The following is a 22855-nucleotide window of genomic DNA, read 5'->3' as shown; positions in this document are numbered from 1 at the left end:
TGCATGTCCACAATTATTAGAATTTTTTAAATATATGAAAATAACACCTATTCTGTGACAGGAAGTAAAAGGGCAGCGCTGCTAGAATCTCACATACCACAGGATTTAAATGTTAGCAGCCACCATTAGATACTCACCCCTTGCTAGATACACTGCTAAGTGTTATCCACACATTGATCTCACATAACTGAGCTGCTCTAAGTGAAGCAATTCTGCAGAGCTCCAAACCTTTGCAAAGCATGCCAGTCAGGACCCAGTGTCCCAGTACCAAACGTAGCAGCATCCAAGTGCTGATACCAACCAAGTATGGGGCATTTAGCTGCTCTAGTTCAAGCTGCCCCAGCTCACAGAAACAGGCAGGGGAAGTGACTGGCACAAGATGGCACAGCCTGTTAGTAGCTAAGTCCAGCCAACAACTTGATCGCTGACCGCTCATCCATCCTTCTGAAAGTCTAAACCACCACTTTTTGAGGTATCAACCCTCAGAGAAAGTGACCAAGTCAAGCTTCCTAAGGAACACTGCAATGTTACCAAAATGCCAAAGTGCTGCTCAGAGCAGAGCAAAAACAAAACAGGACTCTTTCTTTCTTCTTTGCAGCTGCCACTAATCTGAGTCGCACAACAAGCCTCTTGTCTCTCCACTCCCAAGCAGCTTTCTGAGCAACAGAAGCCCAGGAACACCGAGGCCCTGGGTGCAGGCCAGAGCTAAACAGGCTAAAAAGCAGGCTGCTGTGACACTACTTTATCAAACACTCTGCAGGGCCAAAACCACAATTTTGCATGCATGATCACACTTCTGTACAACAGCAGAATGCATGAAAGAAGGCTGAGCTGTGTGATTCATCCTGCACCCTGATAAGCACCCTGATTTTGATGATTTTCTGCATCTTATTTATACTGAAATGAAGTTTCTGTGGAATCCCAGTCACCTCACCCCTTCCCCCAAATTAGCCAGCTAAAAGCAACAGCCTGTTATAACATACCACCAACCAGCTACCGTGGGGCTGCCAGGCCAGACCAAGCCAGCAATTATATGCTCTTGGTGACATGAAGTTCTTGTGAAAAATTAATCCTAAATGGTCTTACACCATCCTTCAGGGACTTTAAGCCCCAACATGCTAACGCCCTGGAGCAGCACCACTCAAGAGAACTTCGGCTTTGACCCAGGGCTCCAAAACATTGCTCCTCTGCTTACCATAAACCCAGTTCAGCCTGCAGCAGGTTGAGACCTCCTTAATCCCCCACCACAGAACACCTCAAGGATGACTCACAGAGAGCGACTGCTGAAGGTGGACTCCCACTGGTCCCAGCCACTTAGCCAGAGCTCCCAGCCACCTCAGGTTTAGGCAATGCCTGGATCCTCCAACGGTGGTGTGTGACACCTCCAATGGTGGTGTGTGACACTAATGCTCTATTTAAAATGATAGAGACTCATTTTGAGAGTGTTGCTTTTTGTTTTTGTAAGTAAAAATCAAATGAGAAGGTACCCAAGAGCACCTTAAAAACTTGAGGAGCTAAATATTCTAAGGGTATCATTTGGGGATACTGACCACTCTTGAGCACTGAGATGTAGGAATATAATTTTACATTCCAGAACCCTTGCAGCAGGACTCAGGATACAGTAGAAAGAAGCTAGTCTGACCTGCACTGAGTCCTAGAGCTGTGACCTGAGCATGTGGCTCAAGCATCTACTGCTCTCATTCATGCATATTCTGAGGTAAACATCCTTCATGGCATCACAAGCAACGTGAGAAAATGAAGTCACTCCTCTAGCGTAATGGATAGCACAGAATCAATAAAGAACTTCCTTTCTTCAGTTTCAAGCACGCCTTTTCTCTTCCCTTTTATTAATTTTCCAAATTCTTCTTCTGAAATCAACAATCCACATATCCTCTTATTCTAGGAATTCAGTCTATTTCCCCTAAGGGCCTGTCAGTGAAATTATGCCAAGATATTGTTGGCCCTATGCATGCATGGGTTCCACATGCATAGATTTAATCAAACTCAGAAAATACCCAAGGGAAAAAAAAACCTGTGTCTGTACTAAACACACAGACTTTTTTCTTATCAGTACTCTCTAAACAACACAGTGCAACAACTCTTCACATAGCATTGACACTGCATTAATTGTTATAAGTGGTCTAGAGATGGCAAAGTACACAGGGGTATGTGCATGGGTTCTATTTTTATAACAAGGGATTTGAATATCCTCACACTTTGTTATCTGTGGGGATTCTACACCAATTTCACAGGCATACTAAAGGGACAACTGTATGGTCAATCATGGTTACTCCAGCATTGTTTGTGACCTTCAGTGCAAAAATAACACCCACTAATAACAATACTATTATGGCACTTAAAATGAGAAAGTTTGGGAGCTGGAGGTGTAGCTCCTTAGTAGGAAGCTTCCCTAGCACATATGAGGCCCTGGGGTTCAATCCCCATCACTGCAAGGAAAATAATAATAATAAATGATGTTCTAAAACTTTTTATAGTATGATCAAATACAGATTAAGTTTTTGTTTTGTTTTGTTTTCCAAAAAAAAACATGTGCTAGACTAGTTGTCCAAGTAGTTTATCAGTGATGAGGAAAAAAAGGGGATCAAGGGCACAAGAATGTGATAGACAAAATAATCACCCCATGTCCACATCCTAACCCAGAACCTGTGAATACAGGACCTTAGGCAAAGGGGGCTTTGCAGATATAATAAGGATGTTGAGACAGAAGACTATCCCAAATCCAGCTGGACCCAATCCAATCATGTGGGTCCTTAAAAGTCAAAAATCTTTTCTAGATTTGACTATAGAAAGATGGTCAGAAAGAAGATAAAGATGGAAAAGAGGGCCATCAACCAATAAATACTGGAAGCCTCTAGAAGCTGGAAAGCACAAGAAAACAGACTCTCCCTTAAAACTTGTGACTCATTGATTTTAACCCAGTGTGACCCATGTTGGGCATCTGACCTACAGAAGCATGAGAGAATAAACTTGTGTTGTTTTGTGCTGCTAACTCTGTGGTAGTTATAGCAGCAATAGAAATAATTACAGAGGAGAGGATGGATGAATTACACAGAATCAATAAAGAACTTATAATTCTTTATAATTTTATATATTAGATCCTTTACTTATAATTTTAAATAAATCTTTTATATATATATATATGTTAGCCAGAGCTCCCAGCCATATATATATATAACTTATTTTAATTGGGAAAAGAAATAAATTCTTTGTCATTCCTTATATGTCATGATTCCCCAACCACATAATACTCTGACTTCTTCTGCCTGAAATACCTACGATTCTCTCTTCCACACCAGAAACCCACTTACACCTCTGGTCCAACTCAGTGGTCCTCTCCTGCCTGAGGGCTCCCTCCTCGGTGTTCTCTCCTGTACTGAATTTAAGTGATGTCCTGTGGTTTGGTCCACCTTGTTGGATGGTGAATACTTTAAAAACAGGGCTTGAGGCTCATTTTTCTATGTGAACCCAACACCTCATAATGGGCATGGCATATAGTTAATGATTAGTAAGTGTTTACTCAACTGGGTTGACTCCTGGATGTCACTAAACCCAAACCAATTTAGTAAATCCTAGTTGTAAATTAATAAGGCATCTCCTATTGGAGAAAAACTGCTGTAATTTTGTTTTTATTTTATAATCTATTCTAAGGGAGAGTGTCATTGCAGAGTTGTCATATCTGAGGATTGAAACAATCTGAAAATTCAACTCCACTTTCAATAGCAAAGAAACCAGGAGAGGGGACAGAGTGAAATTTGAGTCCATGTTTACATACAAAAGGCTGCATCCACCAAGACTTGAGCCAGCAGCTTGTTTTAATCTCCTAGCAGCACTCTGCTTAGCCATGATCATTAGCACAGCCACCTCTACAGACATAGTTATTTCCATGGCTCAGAGGTCAAAGTACTAAAGGAGCTACACCCCTTGTTTGAGTGAGGCATCTTGAATAACTAAAGACTTAACAAATCCCTAATCCAACCATAGACAAGTGGCAAAGTGGCAGACACATTGAATGTTTCACAGTTACTTAAATCAGCCTACAGCAAATATTATATTTTGTTGGTGGTGTTGATGTTGTTCTAATTTTAAAGTCTTATTTATTGAGGTACAGTTTGTACACAATAACCCATCCTTTCTAGTGTTCAGTTCTGTGAGTTCTGACAAACATGAAGTAATCACCAGAATTAAGATATAGAACACTTCATTCGCGCCCAATGTTCTCTACCTCCTTTATAATCAACCTTCTCACCCATCACCTGTTCCTTTTAGGCATGATCTGTTTTCTGACCCTACACTTTTTCCTTTTCCAGAATGTTATTTAAATGGAAGCTTAATCTTCCTACTGTAAGTTCAGCTTTTACATATAATACGTTTGTGGTTCTCTGTTGTACTCTGGTGAGCAGTATTCCATTGATAGACATGTTAGCTTATCCATTTACTAATTGATGGACATTTGGGGTTTTTTAACTGTTTGGAAGAAAAGCTGTTAGAAATATTAGCCTAAAGGTTTTTGTGGAACTTATTATTTCCCTTGTATAAATATTTAGGAGTGGAATTGTTGCTGGCTATGTGCTAAGTGTATGTTTAACTTTCTAAGAAACTACCTAACTCTTCCCCAAAATGGCTGTGCTAGTGAAAGTTTACACCAGATCTGCTTGCTCTGCATATTTGCCAATACTTGGTATTAACCATTTTTGTTCTGTTTTTCTGGGTTTTAGCCATTTTAGTGGATATACAGTGGTATCTCATTGTGTTTCTTTTTTAACTTTTGATTCTGAAATAATTCTAGACTCACAAAGAAGTTACAAAAATAATTGGAGGTTTTCTGTGTATTCTTCACACAGTTTTCCCCCATTTTACATAATCACAGTTAAAATTATCAAAAGCAGGAACTTGACACTGTACAATAGGTTAACCTACAAGTTTGTTCAGATTTCAGAAGCTTTCACTTTTCTGCATATGGTCCTATAAAATTTTATAATATGTATAGATTTATATTACCACTACTACCATCAGGATATAAACTTATTTCATCAGAGTACATTATATATTAGATCCTTTTGATATTATGAACATTCCTCTGCTGGAAGAATTTTGGTGAACAATGATGACTTTCTTTTGCCCTTTTCCCCTGACCAAATTAAAAGCCAATTGTGTATTCTCGGGCTATGTTCAAACCACAGTGGACAGATCAGTTCACTCTCCAGTCCTGCTTATTCCTTCTTTATTATATGTCAGGCTCAGTCATAGTGGATAAAATAGAGAACAAGAAAACAGTAGGCCCTACTTTTAAAAGCACTTGGAGTGGGAAAGAGATTTGCACTCACATACAAATAACAAACTGTGACAAGTACTATCTATGAATGAAAGGCAAAAAGTATAAGGAAAGATGAGACACAGCCTAATAAGACTAGGAGAAAGGTTCCTGTAAGTGAGCCCCTTTCTCAGACTCATATCCAAAGCCCTCCACAGAAACAAGGCACTAGAGTATCTAAACCACTGAGTAGTAAACATGTAAGCAACATGTTCTCAAAACTGATTCAAGGAAGACCTTTAAGGGTTATGAATTTCACCAAAACCACTCATCTTTTCCTTAAGTCAAAGCTTGACCCAAAAGAAGCATAGATTTGAATGTGATGTTACCTCCAGAACACACCTAGGCTCAAAAGTTCTTTCCAACAACCTGCTGTGAAAAGCTAAACTCCACCACTAGAGATCCCTTAGGTACAAAGGTCTCCCTAAGCTGTAGACTAGTCACAAGGAAATCCCAACACAAAGCAGGGACATAGGAACCCATTGCTGGCTTTTGGCTAATGTCTGGCATGACCCTCTCTGCTTGTCTGAGGGATCCATATCTTCAAGTTCTTTGAAGGCAGAATTGCTCTCTCTCCCCTTTTAGCTTATACATATTTGTTACTAATATCTACTGCATTTTGTTCTGATGCCTCTCCCCATTCTATATCAATAGCCCCAATAGTCTGATTCATCTCTGCATCTCCTGGCATCTGCACCTCAAGTTCCCATGCACACAAAAGTCAACAAATGTTCTGTGAATATACAAGGCATGACAATCAGATTATAGTGTCCCCAGTAGGGTGTTGAGGCAGTGGACACTGAGACAGATGAATCTTAGAAGGAAAGATATCAATCAGCATGATGTGGGGGGCCTAGTTTAAGAAGCATACCACAGTAGCTAAATTTAACTGGAGGATGCTTGGGAAATGAGAGAGGACAGGGGCAGAACCAAAGGAGATGGTATGAGGAAGTAGGAAAGAAGACATGCCCACACACAGGTGAAGCTCAGGACCAGACCAGCTTGGCACCTGCTGGGGGAAAGACAGATTCTGCTGGTGAGAGGAAGGAGGGAGGGAAAGGGCAGCTCTGTCAATATGACTTTGTTTCCAAGGGCATGTGCCAAGAGCTGGGCTGGGGAGACAAGGGGCTCAAGAAGCAATGAGTGTTTCCAACAGCTGCTATGGGAGTAGCTGGGAAATCAGTAAGAACTGAGAGGTGGGGGGAAGGACCTGTAGAAAACAGCTAGTCTCTTTCCAGAGAGCCATTAGACTTTCCTAAACTGTCACACATCATTTCCAAACCCTTCTGGGAGCCCTCTGTGCACAAGATGGTGACATAGGCTTCCTCACCTACAAGGCTAGCTGCCACCCTGCAATACCTCCAAGGCCAGCTATGGGAGAGCTCACAGGCCACCATGGAACTACTGGGAAAACCAGGCCTACACTATAGTTGAGCCTCTGTACATAGACACCATTTACAATTAATGATTCATTAAACACAAGAGTTCCCAAACAGAGATGCTAACTGTTCTGGAATATAAACTTTGAAGTATCAGAAAACTTTCTAACCCATGTTTCCAACACCACTTGCTCATGCAATTAATCACATGGCTTTTCAGGCAGGACTTCTTCTGAACAGACATTGGGCCCCTTGATCTTTGCCACTCTGCAGCAGCCCAGGGTGATATGTGGCTATCTGGAAAGAAGAGGGGAAGGCACTATAGCCAGCCACACTTCTCCCCTACTGGAACACTTAGCAGATCTCATGGACAGCTAGCCAGCTAAGGGAGCTCCCAGGTAATAATCTGAAATGTACCCCAAAATGAAATAGGGACACTCACCAGCTCTGTATTATGACCATATATGGTAATAAATGGTACCACTATGATCCTATTTGCAAAAACACTAGTTGCTCAGATGCAAGGTGTTATGTAGTACAGGATACCAGTCACACAAGTTCAAGTTACACCACTTCCTGTCTGTAGTAACTAAAATTTTAACTGAGAAAGATTTCGCTTTCTGGTTACACAATGAATGCACCACAAGGTAAAACAGAAACTGGCAACTGCTGATAGATATCAGGCCTTTGGGAAAGTCACCAAAGCTAGCCAAACTGCCTGCTCAGCTCCGGTTTTGAAAGTTCACTGACACTGATGTGGCCCTCTGTCCACCCAAAGACCCCAATTGGGCCTCCTAAAGCTTTCTATTAAGCTCAAAATTAAGCCACATAAGGCCAAACTGTTTTATTATATTTATATGATTTTCTAAAATAGATTCTTTAGCACAAATATTCCTAAGTGATTTTTTCACATCAGAAATTGGAATTGGGTTATTCTTCAATGACAGGATGCTGCCAAGGAGCAGCAGGGACTATTTACAAAATGATCCCAGAAGAAGGTCACACCCCATCTATTTCCAAACCCATGATGAATAACTAAGAATCAAAGCTGAATCTAAAAATCTCATTTTAACTTTCCTCCTACCCAAAGAAAGGAAGCATATTGTTAAGTTCAAAAGACCCAAACAAGTTATCAAAAAGCTGCCTGTGAACACCAAACAAAAGATATTTTATATAATTTATCAACAAATGCTAAAAATGCAATTCATTGCAATTATGCCCCTGTCTACATGCCATTGTGTTGTGTCATAGGTATTTCAAAATGATGCAGTCTAAGCAAAATGCTCACTTTCCCCAGCTAATACAAGGTCAAGGAGAAGGGAAACTAACATTTTAGTGATCCTCTCCTGCTATGATTTGAATGCCCCCCCCCCCAAATTTCAGGTGCTGAAAACAGTCTCCAAATTCATATGCTCATAGATTTTGGAGGTAAACCTTTTAGGGGTAATTAGGATTAGAAAAGGTGATGAAGATGGGACCCCCATGATGCATTAGTGGCTTAATAAGGAAGAGGGACATGAGCTACTACACATGCTGTATTACCATGTGATACTCTCAACCATGTGATGGTGTAGCAAGAAGGCCCTCACCAATGAAGTACCATGCTCTTGGGCTTCCCAGCCTCCAAAACTGTGAGCCAAACATTTATTTGTTTGTTTGTTTGTTTATTGGCAGTCCTGGAGAGTGAACCCTCATGTATGCTCAACAAGCGTTCTACCACTGAGCTTCATCCTCGACCCTTTTTATTTTGAGACAAGGTCTCACTAAGTTGCCCAGGCTGGCCTCGAACTTGCAATCCTCCTGCCTTGGCCTCCCAAGGAGCAGGGATTACAGGCATATGCCACCTTACCTGGCCAAAGTTTTATTATTTCTAAATCATTTAGTCTCAGGTATTTTGTTATAGCATCAGAAGATAGACTAAGACATCTACTTACCATGTACATCAAACCTTGATATAACATATCTTTGAGTTTGCTGTCCCCTAATATTCATTCTTCCTTTCTTCCTTAACAACAGAACCCCATGCAATCTGCTGTTGCTATTGTTTTGGTTTTCTGTTTTGCAGTATTGGTTGAACTTAGTTCAACCCAGACTGAACTCCACCACTTAGCTACATCCCCAACCCTATTTACCCATTTATTTATTTATTTTTGAGACAGGGCCATGTTAAGTTGCCCAGGCTGGCCAACTTGCAATCCTCTTGCCTCACCCTCCCAAATTATGCCAGGCTGAAACCCCCAGGTTTTTTAACTGATACCCAAAATAAGAATGGCAGACTCCTATATTCTTTTACAGCCAGGTGTTTGGCTCTGTGACTGTACTCTAACCTACTCATTCTCTAAGTATGGTCTAGGGATTGCTGGAGTTCCCAAAACACTTTTAGGTAGTCCATGAGGCCAAAACTATTTTCACAATCATACTAAAGCATTACTTGTCTTTTTAATGCTCAATGTCTCATAAGTCTATCATGGGGAGTTTTGGAGGTGACATGCCACATGATACCACAACAAACTGAATACATAGCAGATCCGAGAACCCAGCTATTTTCAATCCAGTCAGACATGAGATTGATTTACAAAATTATAAAGCAGTGGCTGTCTTCTCAATAATCATTGAAAAATAGTTCTTTTTCACATAAAAAAATAATGTGCTAACCTATAATAGGTTTATTATTGTTAACTAAATCAATAAACATCTTTTATATTCTCACTTTCAATTTTTTTCTTGTATTAATTTTTTAGTTATAGGTGAACACAATGACTTTATTTTACTTTATGTGGTGCTGAGGATCAAACACAGTGCCTCACGCATACTAGGTGAGTGCTCTATCTCTCAGCCACAACCCCAGCCCCTCACTTTAAATTTCTAATGCCCAAAATATATGAAATAGCTGCCAAGTACTGCTGTGACAATTACTAAAAATTTAGTGATTTTTAAAATAAAACATTTATTATAGTTGTGGAGTCCAGAAGTCCAAAATTAGAGTCTTATAAGGCTAATAAACTTAAGATGCTGGTAAGGCTGGATTCTTCCTAGAGGCTCTATGAGAACATGCCCCTCATAGGGATCCTTGGCTGTAGTCCACCTACTAGTAACAGCATCACTTCAACCTTTGCTTCACCTGCCTCCCTCTTATAAGAGCTTACAAGACTTTACTTCACTTACCTCTAAACTCTTATTTAGAAATATACCAAATATTTCAAAATACTCTCCCCATCTCAAGATCCTTAACTTAACCACATCTGTAATGTCTTTTGCTATGTAAGGTACCATATGAACAGGTTCCAGAGACTGGCTCATGGATAGCAGCTTTAGGGGCCATGATTCTGCTATCATGATATGCTAGATATAGCCCATATAAGCCAAGCTCTTTGGGATCCTCAACAACTTTTAAGAATGTAAAAGTGTCTTAAAAACTAAAATATTTGTGAGTCACTACTGTAGCATATGAACAGATTAAGTCATTATTAGGCAGGAAAAGTAAAACTCAGAAAAACTAAGTGGTTAACCAGAGTCACACAGACTAAAGAGACCTTCAACTTGAAACCCAGTGGTCTGCTACCAATGAACTTAACATGGCTCCCTCTGCACGATGCTGCCAACCCCTGAACACCATGACTACAGCAGAGGAAAATGGAAATCATTTCACGGGCATTTTTGCACACAACAAATAAAGAGTACAACAATAAGCATTCAGAGATGAATTTGCTGAGCAGAAAGAAGGACAAGTTGGAGAGGAAGGTGTTTAAAATAATCTTAACTTTTCAAGCCCTTATTTAGAAATATACCAATTTATTACCTTGTGAGAGAGATGAGGACAATGTTACAAATGGTGACATGTTCCAGAACCAAGGCAGAGAGATAAGAACCCCATCTCACTCTACAGCAACATGACAAGGACTGAAGCTCTGAGACACAGGAAGCACACACAGCAAAGCACTGCTCTGGGTAGATGACAGGGCCTGGTGGCCAAAGGCAGACTCATGACCACTCATTTTAACAAGGGTATCTGAAAGAATGCATTCCTGGGCTGTCTCTCTGACCAGAATCACAACTTCATGGTAGCAAAGAAATCGCACTCAGGTGAACTGCATTAAAATCAGGCATCTAAAGATCCAAATCACAATCTTCAAAGAGACACATAAAAAAAAAAGAGAGAGAGAGAGGAGAATAGAAAGATTCTCAGAGGGCCAGCTCCTGCTCTGCCTAATAAACTGCCTGGCCAAGGCCAAAAGAACCAGAGCAGAGGTGATCAGACTCTCCCCTCCCTATCCAAGCAATGCATACAGGTGAATGATGGCTCCCTGGAGAAGCTGCTCCAGTTCTGTGCCTTGCTTTCCCAGCTCCCTGCTTGGAGCCTCTGGAGTGCTCAGCTAACAACCATTTTGAAAGCAAAACCCAGCAGGAACGCCTGATCTGACAGCCAACAAAAACCCAGGAATAAAAGGACACAGATGCAAGGAACCACCATCAGTAGAATGTGCTCTCTAAAAGAGGAAAAGTCACAGAACTTTCTGGTATTTTATTTTTTTCAATGTGAAAGCCTAGGGCCAATACCAGGCCATCTTCAAAACACCTCTAGTCACAGAGCTCAGCATTTCCTAGAAATGTTTATAGCACTTGCTTTCCTAATATTACACTAGTGTTATAAACTTCATACCTATAACCTACAAAGCATAAAGACTTTGCAAATTAGAGACATAACTAATGTATCTCTTTCATCATGGAATCCACACACACCTGTGTGGTCGCCTTTATGTGATATTCTGCTGCAGAATAAATTTTAAAACTACTAAATCAGCAATCTCACCTAACAATCATTTTGAAATTTTCTTTCATATGCCAGAGCCCAGGGCAATTTAACATTCTATAGACCAAAACTTTCACACTGTGCCTATTAAAGGGATACATAATGTGAAGACATGTTGCTTGGAGATGATGCCTAATTCACAAAAGCAAACTTCTATTTTCTGCATTCCATGTGAAGAAGAAAAGATCCACAGGCAGAGAGTCACAAATGAATCTTTTATATCTAGGATTTTGGAGAGAACAAAAAATGACACTTTGACAGAAAATAGATTGGGAGACATAATAAATTTGTGCTGAATAAGTACTCTGTTATAATGAGTTATTCCAAGTTATTCCAAGAGTGATAATTCCAATTTCCAAGGGAGTAAATATTAAATAGAGTAACTAGAAAAAAAAAAAAACCTGAGCAAAAGTTTAAGGACACAGTGTATGAATACAGATGTTGTTTAGGAAGCTTTCAAAGAGATTGCTATTTCAATATTTTCTTATACTTGGGTGACATAAAGGAAATATTATTAAAAGTGTAAAATGTTTAAAGTAAACTAACAAAAAGCATGTAGAAAATACTGATTTTTAAAAAATCACTTGGGCACTCCTAATTCAGTAATTATGGTAGATTAGATATTTGCAGGTCTTTCTGCTATCCTATAATTAGATTCTGGATAAATTAATTTTAGAAACTTTTAATGCAATCATTAGTTCCAGGTAAAGAAACAAATCCCACAAGAATATGGCAAGAGCAGTGCACTAAAGCCTGAGCAAAGAGCACTAGGGAGTGAGCACAGAAGCTGCAGCTGCTCTGGAGGCCACTCTGAACACAGCAATGACAGGGACATCTAGATCTCTAGCATTTAGCAAGGTGAGAAAAGTCCAACCTGAAACCAGGATTCCATAGGAAACAAAAGTGGTCCTCAGTCCATAGCATCCTCCTGGTCCTAGTACAAATCAATACATAGCTCAAGTAATAACCTCAAGATTCTCAAAATATTAGCAATTAATCTAAACTCAACATGCACAGTAGAAAAGAAGCACAGACACAGATTTAGATCACCAGGGATTTAGATACCAGTATGATAAAAATTTAGGATATGGGGTTGGGGTTGTGGCTCAGTGGTAGAGCGCTTGCCTAGCATGTGTGAAGCACTAGGTTCGATTCTCAGCACCACATATAAATAAATAAAATAAAGGTCCATTGACAATTTAAAAAATTTAGGATATGATACAATTCCAACTCTATTGTTATTCAAATATATGAAACATGGAATAAAAAAATGGGCCAAGTAAAAAGAGACCACCATCAAAAATAAAGATTTAAAACAGAAATAGAGCCTTTAGAAATGAGAAAACATAATCATTAAAATTTAAAATTTAATGTATGGGCTAAATAGAAAATTCAATACAGTTGAAGAGAGAATTCTAGAACTAGAAGCCAAATCTTAAATATTACCCAGAACAAAGCAGAAATAAAACATCAAATAGAAAGACATGAAGAGTAAAAAGTTCTAACATCCATTTAATCAAAACCAGAAGGAGGAAATTGAGAGAGAATGGAGAAAATAGAAAATACTCAAAGACTAATAGCATGAGAAATTTTCAGAACTGATAAATGATACGAATCTGCAGATACACAAAACAGAGCAAATATAAAGCAGGATGAAAAACAGAAAACTATACATAAACATAATGTAATAAAACCACAAACTACCAAGACAAATAAACAATATTAGAATAAGATAAATCATCTACTAAAGAATGACAAAAAGACAACTAACAGATGCCCTAAGAGTAAAAATAAAAACCATATTAGCACAATGGAACAGGATGTTCACAATGCCAGGAAGAAGTAACTGTCACCTAAGAACTGTAAGAGTGAAATAAAGACATTACAGAAACCAAAACTGAGAAATATTACCACCAAGAGATTCCCAGGAAAAGAAATTCTGAAAAAGACATATCTAATCAGAATAAGGGTACAGATAGGAAAAGGGAAAAGAAGCAAGAAATGATAAACACATAAACAAATACCAACTTGAAACAATACCACTGTCTAATATGCATGGTGAAACAATAGACCTGAAGTACTGAAGGAGTGAGTCTTTGTTAGTTGTCCTATGAGTTCTGTATTATCCTAGAAAGGAAACAGAATACCACATACTGAGGGACTTCTAAGCTGTCAAATGTGCACACAGTACTTTCAGGATAACCATTAGAAGAACAGAAATAAAATGTATCATTTCAAAGCCAGAAGAGAAAAAAGAAAATTGAATGAGAATGCAAATACACAAATCAACAAAAACCTCAATCCAAAAAAGATTAGCAATAAAAAACAGACCATATGCATGTAATTAAAACAAATTGTTAAACTATATTTCAAAAAAAAAAAGCAAAACAAACTGCATTCATTGTACATACAAGAAAAAAATTTATCTACCTTAAAAATCCTGAACTTTGTTCTTCAAAGAATACTTAAGAAAGATGCTCAGTCTATTAATCAAGAAAAGCAAATTAAGAGACAATGATATACTGTCTACACCCACCAGGCTGGCAACAAAAATAACAAATGTTGCAGGGAAGTGGGACATCAGATAAACTGTGATAGAGTCTCTCAAAACCAAACTTTAACAAAAAAAAATTTAATTAATTTATTACTATTGCATGCAACAAGTAAATCTCACAACACAACTGAATGAAAAATGCAAGTTGCACAACATATATGCAAAAGACCAGTCTCACATTAAAAAAAAAATATATAAGAAATAGATTGTCTGGAGATACACACACACACACACACACACACACACAGAGTAATCATGCTAGTATGGAAATCGGCGATGACACTATAAACACTACTTAGTTCAGCTGGCTCTTACATTCTAGGTCAAGCTCTTTATCTAATTCCATTTGGCACCCTGAGCAGCACCAGACTAGAATGGCCTTAGACTGCTCAGGTGCAAAGAAGGCAGCAGACTTGGTAAGTGCAAGCTTCCAGGTAAAACCTCAATCAAAAGCAATTCCATATAAAGGAACAGGACTGGCCCCAAATGATTAAAGGAACAGAACAGGCCTTTCTGTAACCTTTCCGTGGGGACTAAAACAGTCTCCTCTGCCCTTTGTTTATGTGTTCCTCCCACTCTAGCCTGCATTTCTCGTGTCCTCCAATGGGAGAGCTAGCTTCTGTAATTCTTTTCCCTACCTTCCCACAAATACTGCCATTCCCTAGCGGACTCTGCCCTAGGGCACCACAAAGGTCTAGAAGTTCCCTCTGTCCCTTCAGAGCCTTACATACAATCTCAGGAAAAAAAAAAGAGAAGGGATTACAGACCCATGAGTATTTCTAGAATGAGTGAAATGCAGAATATAACTTACCTGCATCTCTTTCATACATCCTCTGGTAGCTCCAACTTCACTGTTCTTGATACTCAAAATCCACAACCTCCTCAGGCACTGAAGCTTTGCCTGGAAAAATAAAGGCAGGAAATGAGAAAGGAGGCAACCAACAGGAACCAAAGTATCCATGGGGAAAAGAAACTCATTTAATCAACCAAGTAAAAACTTGACCTTTAAGAAGAGAGAGGTCCACCCAAATTAAGGAAAATCTCTAGCTTAGTCTAAGACATTTTCCATCTTTAACCAAAAATATTCACAGTAAATTAATATTTATAGAAGTCATGATTATTTACAAAGGACCTTCACGTGCATTTTCTTATTGGAGGCTGAAGATCTTGAGAATACACAAGTATTATCTTCAAATGCAGAAGCTAAAGTTCCCAAAGGTCAAGGAACTGTCCCCTCACTACTCAGCTAATAAGTTAACAAAGAGGAAATCTTAGCTCAGCTCCATGATTCATCCTTCCCAAACTCTCCCACTACATGAATGGCATGACGGTTTCAACCTTCTTGCACTAGATATGCTTTCTTAGCCAACAGATACAGAAATGGTTTTGCTTGATAAGTGACAGAGACACTATCATAAAACTATTTATTTGCCATAGGCAAGGTCTTATGACCACACAAGAAAAGTCACACTGAGGTAGTAAAGCAACCCTTGTATCATTTCTACATACCTTCTTTTTTCCTCTTTAAGTCAGTTACATTTTTTAATTTGGAAATAATTTTAAGCTCAGAAAAATTGTAAAATAATAATAGGACAAAGAATATCCATGTACTCTTTATCTGGATTCACCTACGAATCATTGAACCATTTACTTAATCATTCGCTTCTCTCTCCACATCCATGTGAGTTTCTCCCCTGAGCCATATGACCATAAGTTTCAAACTTCATGGCCCTTTACCTCTACATACTTCAGAAATTATTTCCTAAGAATAATTATACTCTTACATAACCACAAGGTAGTGATCAACCTTGGTAAACTTGATATTGGTTAATATTTTAATCTACTGTCATGTTCAATTAACCTAAGAATGACCTTTATAATATTTACTTCCCTCCAACCCAGGACCTAGTCCAGAGTCAGATATTGCACTAATTGCCATTCTTCTTTATCTTCCTTAAGTCTATAACACACAATGTTCCTGTGTCTTTTATAACATTGACACTTTAGAAGAATATAGCCTCTCTGCCTTTTATATTAATAGAACATTTCCATTTTGACTTGTCTGACGTTTCCTCAGGTGATTCCTGATGATTCAGTTCAGGTTATACTTTCTCAGCCAGAAAAACTAAAGAAGTGATATAATTCTCTGAATATCTCATCTGAATACAAAAAAAAAAAAAAAGTCTACTTTGATCCCAAAGTATAGTCCAATTTCTCCAATTAAAACTTGTGGGAGATCAACCTTACACGTGACTGAGTCACACTCCCCAGCTGGGTGCTGAGGCGCTCAGTCACAGAAATGTGGCAGAGCTTTCCACACCCTTCTTGGGTTCGAGGGTCAGTGTCTCGTGCATGGGTGTGTCTTGCTACAGCCCCATGGGTGAAGCTATGCTCACCTGTTCCTTTGTAATATAACCCCTTGCCCTGTTTAGGATAGAATCTTCCATGGAAGTGCCTTGTGTGTGTCCCCTTCTCTTACTGTGTCCTTGGGTGTAGCCTACCCAGGTGTCAGTCAACCTGCTGACAGTGGACATCATGAACATAGACTCAGCCCCCTGAAACCTGACCTCTTGCCTCATTTGAATAGCTTCTCCTCAATAAAGGGGGTCAGCGCGTGTGCGCTCTCTCTCTCTCTCTCTCTCTCTCTCTCTTCCTGCAGACGCTTAAGGTCAGAGGAGCCGTCACAGCGACCCCAAAGAAAAAGGTATTTGTGTCTCTTGTGTGGTTATTTCATGCAGCCCAGTCAGCCCAGTTCAACTGGAGTGACCTCTGAGCCTCTTAGTCGTGAGAACAGAAACCCGGCAAAAAATTACTACATGTTCTCTTGCAACTAATAAGTAATCTGTGGGGAAACACTTCAAGATCATGCAAATATCTTGTCCCAAATCAAAATCTCCCTAGATTAGCATCCATTGGTGATGTTTGCCTGACTTAAACTTTATAGTGTGATGGCTCCAATAGACTAACACCAATATCCCTAATGTCCTTAGTTATTTGGGAACTCAAACTGTCTCAGATTTAGCCAGTGGGAGCCCCTGCAAGCTGGCTTCTGTATTTTTGTGAGATGTTCCATTTTTTTTCCTCTTACTCTTAAATTTCCTTACTGTCTCACATTTAAAAATAAAAGTTTTGCATTCACCTTTTACCTATCCTGTCTCTGCCCTGCATGCAGTCACTTCTCCAAAAGCCCTGGGAACTTTCAGGGAAGAATGGTGCAAGAGACCAAGATCCGCTTTAACACTGTCCTACAGTCACTATTTCTACTGATTACATTTTGAATATGAATCATGTTTCTCTGCTTCTTTTCAATTTTAAGGTAGTCAATTAAGAGGGTTTCCATTTGATTCTGGCAGCAGTTCAATTATTGGTGGATCCTCTGGATGCTGTCAGGCTTGGTTCTCTTCTTGGTTAGATGGATCTGTTTCAGGGACGTCCTTGGTCCTCGCATACGGCCTTCCTCTAAGGTATGGTCCTTACTCCTAGGTTGTGGACTTTCTGATGTCTCAACAGAATGGGTAAGGTGCTCAGAAAGACCTCTCCACATTGGGTGAACCAAAACGTCAATCTCTCCCAGTTAACACAAGACCTCTTGCATCACCCATCTGTTCTCTACCTTGTACCAGCTGCTCTGTGCCAGGCACCACTCTGTGTAGGTCTCACCCCTCAGGTACTCCCTTCTCTCCACTACCCCGCTATACAAATTCCAGCCTCAACAGCACAGCTGAACTCCGAGATCCACCTTCTCAATTCCAGGAGACCACATGTTCTGCTAGGGCTCACCTCCCTGTATCTTGGCAGGGAACATGCACAAGTAGAAACCCTAGGCAGGCTTGAGTCCCCGTCATGGGGTTCTCTTCTTTCAAGGATTACAGTCCTGGCTGCCTGTTGTCCATTGCCAGTGGCCTCCTAGATGGATGGCCTGCCTTTGAGGTGTTTAGGGCAGGAAGGCAGGACCAACACCAGTTACCTTCTTTCTTCTCTTCAAGTCTTCAACATCAAGGCTATATTTGGGAAGGGTGAAGAATCAAACCCTTTCAGCATATAATAAATGCTCTCTGCTTAAGCATTTCAGAGAAACTCACTTTCCAACAATCTGTTCTTAGAAACATACAAGCTTCCTTTTACTACAGCACTGCAACATCAAAAACTCTCTCTAGCAGTGAGGCAGTGCCAGACAAGGTGACCAGGAAATGTCTCTTCCTTCCAGAAAGCCAACACTCACTTCGGACAGTTGGCTATCACCAGGACATGCATTTACACTTCCAAACAGCACAGCAAGTTCATTACTCTTCTTCATTTTTCTTTTTTATATGCATGTATTCAAGATGAGGAGAAGACTCCTTTTCATTTATATTGTTTTCCATTTCTATTGCTAACCACCATTGAGAAAAATGATCAGAAAACAATAGTCAAAAAGAAAACGTTCAATTCCAGACACAAAGTTAATCAAAAGAAAACTGCCCAAAACGAATCATAGTTGTATCATATGCTATGAGAAAATAAGACTTTCAATCACAGGGTGCTGGAGAACAGGTCTTTGCCTGCACAGGCCAGGAGATCTGCACCATGGCGGGCACACAGGTTCCCACAGGGAACGCTTCTTCAGCAGATTTTTCTCCATATTAGAAATTTACACAGCAGGCTATCTAATTCACCTTCTCAAAAGGAGTCACTGCATAACAGATCTTTCTTTAGTTTTATTTCATGTGCCCTTGAACTTAAAAGAAAGCATCCAATAGAAACACAGTGCTGGCCTGTCCTTTTGCCCTCCTCTGTCCGTCCTAACATTCTCTGGGAACTCTTGGGACATGGACTCATAGGTGTCCATGTCTCTTGTGGACCCTGTAGAATTAATTTCCACAAGTCAGTATGTGTCCAGTGCCATAATTTCTGATTCTTCTGTGGGTCGCCATTTCTCCAGAATTCAATGGGAGTCCCTGAGCTTGATAAAACAAGACTTCTCTGATCTGTGCCCCACCCCCTCTTCCATCTTGTCTCCCCATACTTCATGCCCTATGACTTGTGATAGGCTACAGCCTTCCTCATGAAGCAACCTCTTCCCTTTTTCCTCTTAGCTAACTCCTGGCCTGGTAACCACTTGGGAGTTTTTTGTGATCTGAGCAGTTAGTCATGACCTTAACATTCTCATAGCCTGTGCTCACCTTTATTATAACTAACTGTACTAAGGACTTGCAGCGTGCTGAGCATGAATTATCTCATTTAGTCTCCCATGAACTCTGTAAAGTAGGTGCCATCATTCCACTTTTCAGATAAGCTCAGGCAGGAAGTTTCCCAATGTCACACATCTGGGAAGTGGTACAGCCACAGAGCTGATAGGTTTTTGATGATCAACAGCATGAAATATATTTAGATGAAAAATAACAGCGAAATGGAGGAGTCAGGAAAAAGACTCAGAACTTCAGTGATAACCCCATGACAACACTAAAGGGTAAAAATAAAATATTGCTCTCCAGAATCCTTTAGAAACAGATACCAAGAAGATACCTGTAAACTAACATCAACTATAATGCTCATAATAAAGTATCAGCAAATTCTAAGAATCCACTAATATACACATGGTTCAAACAAACAAACAAAAAAAGTGTTTAGAAATAGGGAAGGATATTCTTATTAGAACATGTGAGCATGCACATACACCAATGTACCAAAGATGAAGAAGAGTTCTTAGAGGAAAGAAACTGAAAAATGTATGTAACTAAATCAATTCCATTCTCAAAAAGTTCTTATATGACACATAAGGGTAGCATGTCAACTCCTATACAAATTGGAAGTGTTAGTGAACAAGCAAAATCCTGTTGCGGCCCTTCAGAGCCCTGTATGTGACTAGATTAGAAGAAAGCCCATTCCTGTCTCCAAACTGTGGAACTTAGGAGCTAAAGAAGGGGGTGTACAGGAATGGCAATGGCCAGGTCCCTCCCAAACATCACCCTGATTAGTCTCATGAAGAATAAGATAGAGAGGATGATTTTCCTCAAATGGGCATCCTCACAAGGATTACTTTTCTTCATGTTGCAGACCCTGACCATGAAGGAGGACAGACAGTCTCATTCCATAATAAGTTCCAATCAGGGTCAAAGACATCAATGCTGGGCTCTATACTTCTGGAGAAAACCAGGGAAAAAATAGAAAAGCATCAAAAGTAGTAAATGCAAAGATCATTGATATCTAACCCTAGATATGAAATTCACAAGAGAAGTTTAACCTGGGGGTGGGGGGACAAGGAAAACACTATCATTTAACATCATTTAAAGCACTGCTCTGCTCCTCTTTTAGCAATGGATAGCATTTTTCTACTTATGTCAAAGGTAGAACAAAAGGGAAAAAAAAGTTTTAACCTCATGCATGAGGATTTTAGCTCCAATGTAAAGACTTTCCCAAAGCAAGAATTTTTAAATAAGGAATGTGTTGTTTGTATATCCATGCCAAGATTGCTATATTAATTACTAATTGCAAAACTCCCATATCAATATTCAAATCAGCACGTGATTCTGCCCCACAGAAGTTAACAGAAATAACAGATAATACTACCAATTATTGAGAGCTTTACCATGGCCACTAGAAAGAGACCTGAGAGGAAGCCCAGTTCTGCAAGTGCTATGGTATAAAATTCATTAACCATGAAACAGGAAAAAAATCTGCCTTTTGAGATTTAGTAAGCTACACACAAAATATTTAGTCTGTGCCTATCATATAGTAAGTACTTAAAAAAATATTAGCCCTTATTATTGACAAATAATTTTAGCATTGCTTGGTCAACTTCTTCCAGTTATTCAATCCCTGATCCAATTAAAATTGAGAGAATCGAGGTCACTGAAACCAATGTGACTGCACAATGAAAATGAACTGGCCACGTGTTCAACTGTGCAACTTGTCTATACTCATCCACTCCCTCATCAAACTTTCACAAAGGACCCATCACCTGTAGAGCACTAGGGTAGGGAAAGTGAAGACAGAAGTGGCACAGCCCATGCCTATGCTCAAAGAACAAAATAGTTTTTATTAACCATAAACATTATTCCAGCTTGTAACTGGCAGTGCTGGGATTCAACTCAGGGCTGTCTGGTTCCAGAGTCAGAGATCTTAGCCCCTTGACACAGTGTCTCTCCCCAGACTTGCCTACTAAAAACTTCTGTGAGGCCACACTACAGTAAGGGCCAGTCCAGCAGGTACATAAATAAAGGGCAGTGCTCATGGGGGATCCATGCTAGTTTGACACATAACAGGAAAAGCACAAGTCCTTGAACTGCAATGTGTGATTAAGACATCACAGCAACCCAGATTGAAACTCATCCAAAATACACTTGTGTCTGTCACTCTGAAGGGCCATCTTCTGGGTTACTTAACACATGCTGAGAGGGGAAAAGGTGGACTAAGAAGCTGGTCTTGGAGTCAGATGTGCCTGGGTTACAGTTGCAGGTTCTCCAATGACAGGCAGCTGTATGGCCTTGAGCAAGACTTGACCTTTCTCTATGCTTCAGGATCCTCACTAGAGTTTTAACTTACACGCTGTGCTTATGTATAGTACCTGACACTAGGCATTACATGATTAAAATAAAAATAATAAGCAAATAGCTGCTACTACTATTTTGCTTCAAAACTTATCCTAAGTCATATGGGAAAACAGCAAGTAGAGAGCATTAGTCTATGAACCAAGAGAGAGATAATCTGTAGCATTTGAAATATAACATGGATTCATTGAAATTTCAACATGGACTATTATAACTCAAAAAGTATGATAAACCTGTCTTTCAAGATGCTAGAGAATAAGAAGTCCTTCATTTCAAGAGATAAGAGCAGCCATATATGGAGGGCCTCTGTCCTTAGTCCTGTAATAGGCACTTAACAGATGTTACTCACTCTTCAAAACCACTCAGGGGATCATCAAGTGATCCTGATTTTTCAGATGAGGATTCTGAGCCTCTCAAGGTGTAAGAAACCGGCTCCAGGTCACGCTACCAACAAACATCAGAGATTGCTACTTAAAACTGAAAGTCTCATACATGAGGTCACCAGGGACATGATCACAGGGGCAGACACAGCCATTCCACAGGCATTTTTTTGGCACCAATCAGAATTTCACTGGACAACATTTGACATAATCCACCTCTACATTCCCATGAAGTATACTATGCTTTGAAGTCCAAATCACTGAGAGGTCTTAATATGTCACCAAAGTGATATTCGACTGTAGACCTCATTCTACCATCATTTGATCATAATGTTCTGCAGAGCATCCTTAACACAAGTGGCCAAATTAATGACTCCCATCCTTGTTAGCTATGGTTTTCTAAGTGCCACCCAGTCCTCAAGAAAAAAGAAGGCAGCTGGAAGGTTCACTGTGCAAATTATAGGACTTGTGTCTACTTCTAGGACTTCCAGGATATAAATGCCATCACTGAGGGAAGAGTCCGTGTTTTGGTCACCACTGTGTCCTTGGCACAATACACTGCCAGGAATACTGTAGGCCTTCAATGAATGTGGGTGGATGCACATGCCTAGCCACAGTGCCAAGAGGCAGAGAGAAAGGGCTCCCGAGCAAGTGTTACTGGTCCCATTCAGAGAAGCCTCAGCCCCTAACTGCTCTTTGAAATTTAACAGTCATAGAAACACAGGAGGTTAGATTTTCTGAATTATGATTATTCTGTAGAATGTGCACATATTACATTCTGGGGTAAAATGTAATTTTTACCAGTCCTCTTCGACAAAATATTTGCCAATATTTTAAAATACATACTGTCCTTAAAAATTCCTTCTAATCT

The 22855-nt window shown here is 39.7% G+C and overlaps 1 protein-coding gene across 9 annotated transcripts in view; it reads right to left on the bottom strand.

Moving 5' to 3' along the window:
- The window catches only part of Sgms1 (sphingomyelin synthase 1), a 289949-nt gene that overhangs the window by 163985 nt on the left and 103109 nt on the right, over nucleotides 1-22855 (bottom strand). For all 9 annotated transcript variants that reach the window (XM_048807437.1, XM_048807436.1, XM_048807435.1 and 6 more), the window contains one exon: nucleotides 14887-14976. The gene's annotated coding sequence lies outside the window, so the exon portion shown is untranslated. The remainder of the gene's footprint in view (nucleotides 1-14886; nucleotides 14977-22855) is intronic.

The sequence above is a fragment of the Marmota marmota genome, unplaced genomic scaffold (assembly GCF_001458135.2).
Source record: "Marmota marmota marmota unplaced genomic scaffold, marMar, whole genome shotgun sequence".
Taxonomy (NCBI): Eukaryota; Metazoa; Chordata; class Mammalia; order Rodentia; family Sciuridae; genus Marmota; species Marmota marmota.
This window is presented reverse-complemented; position numbering and strand designations above follow the sequence as displayed.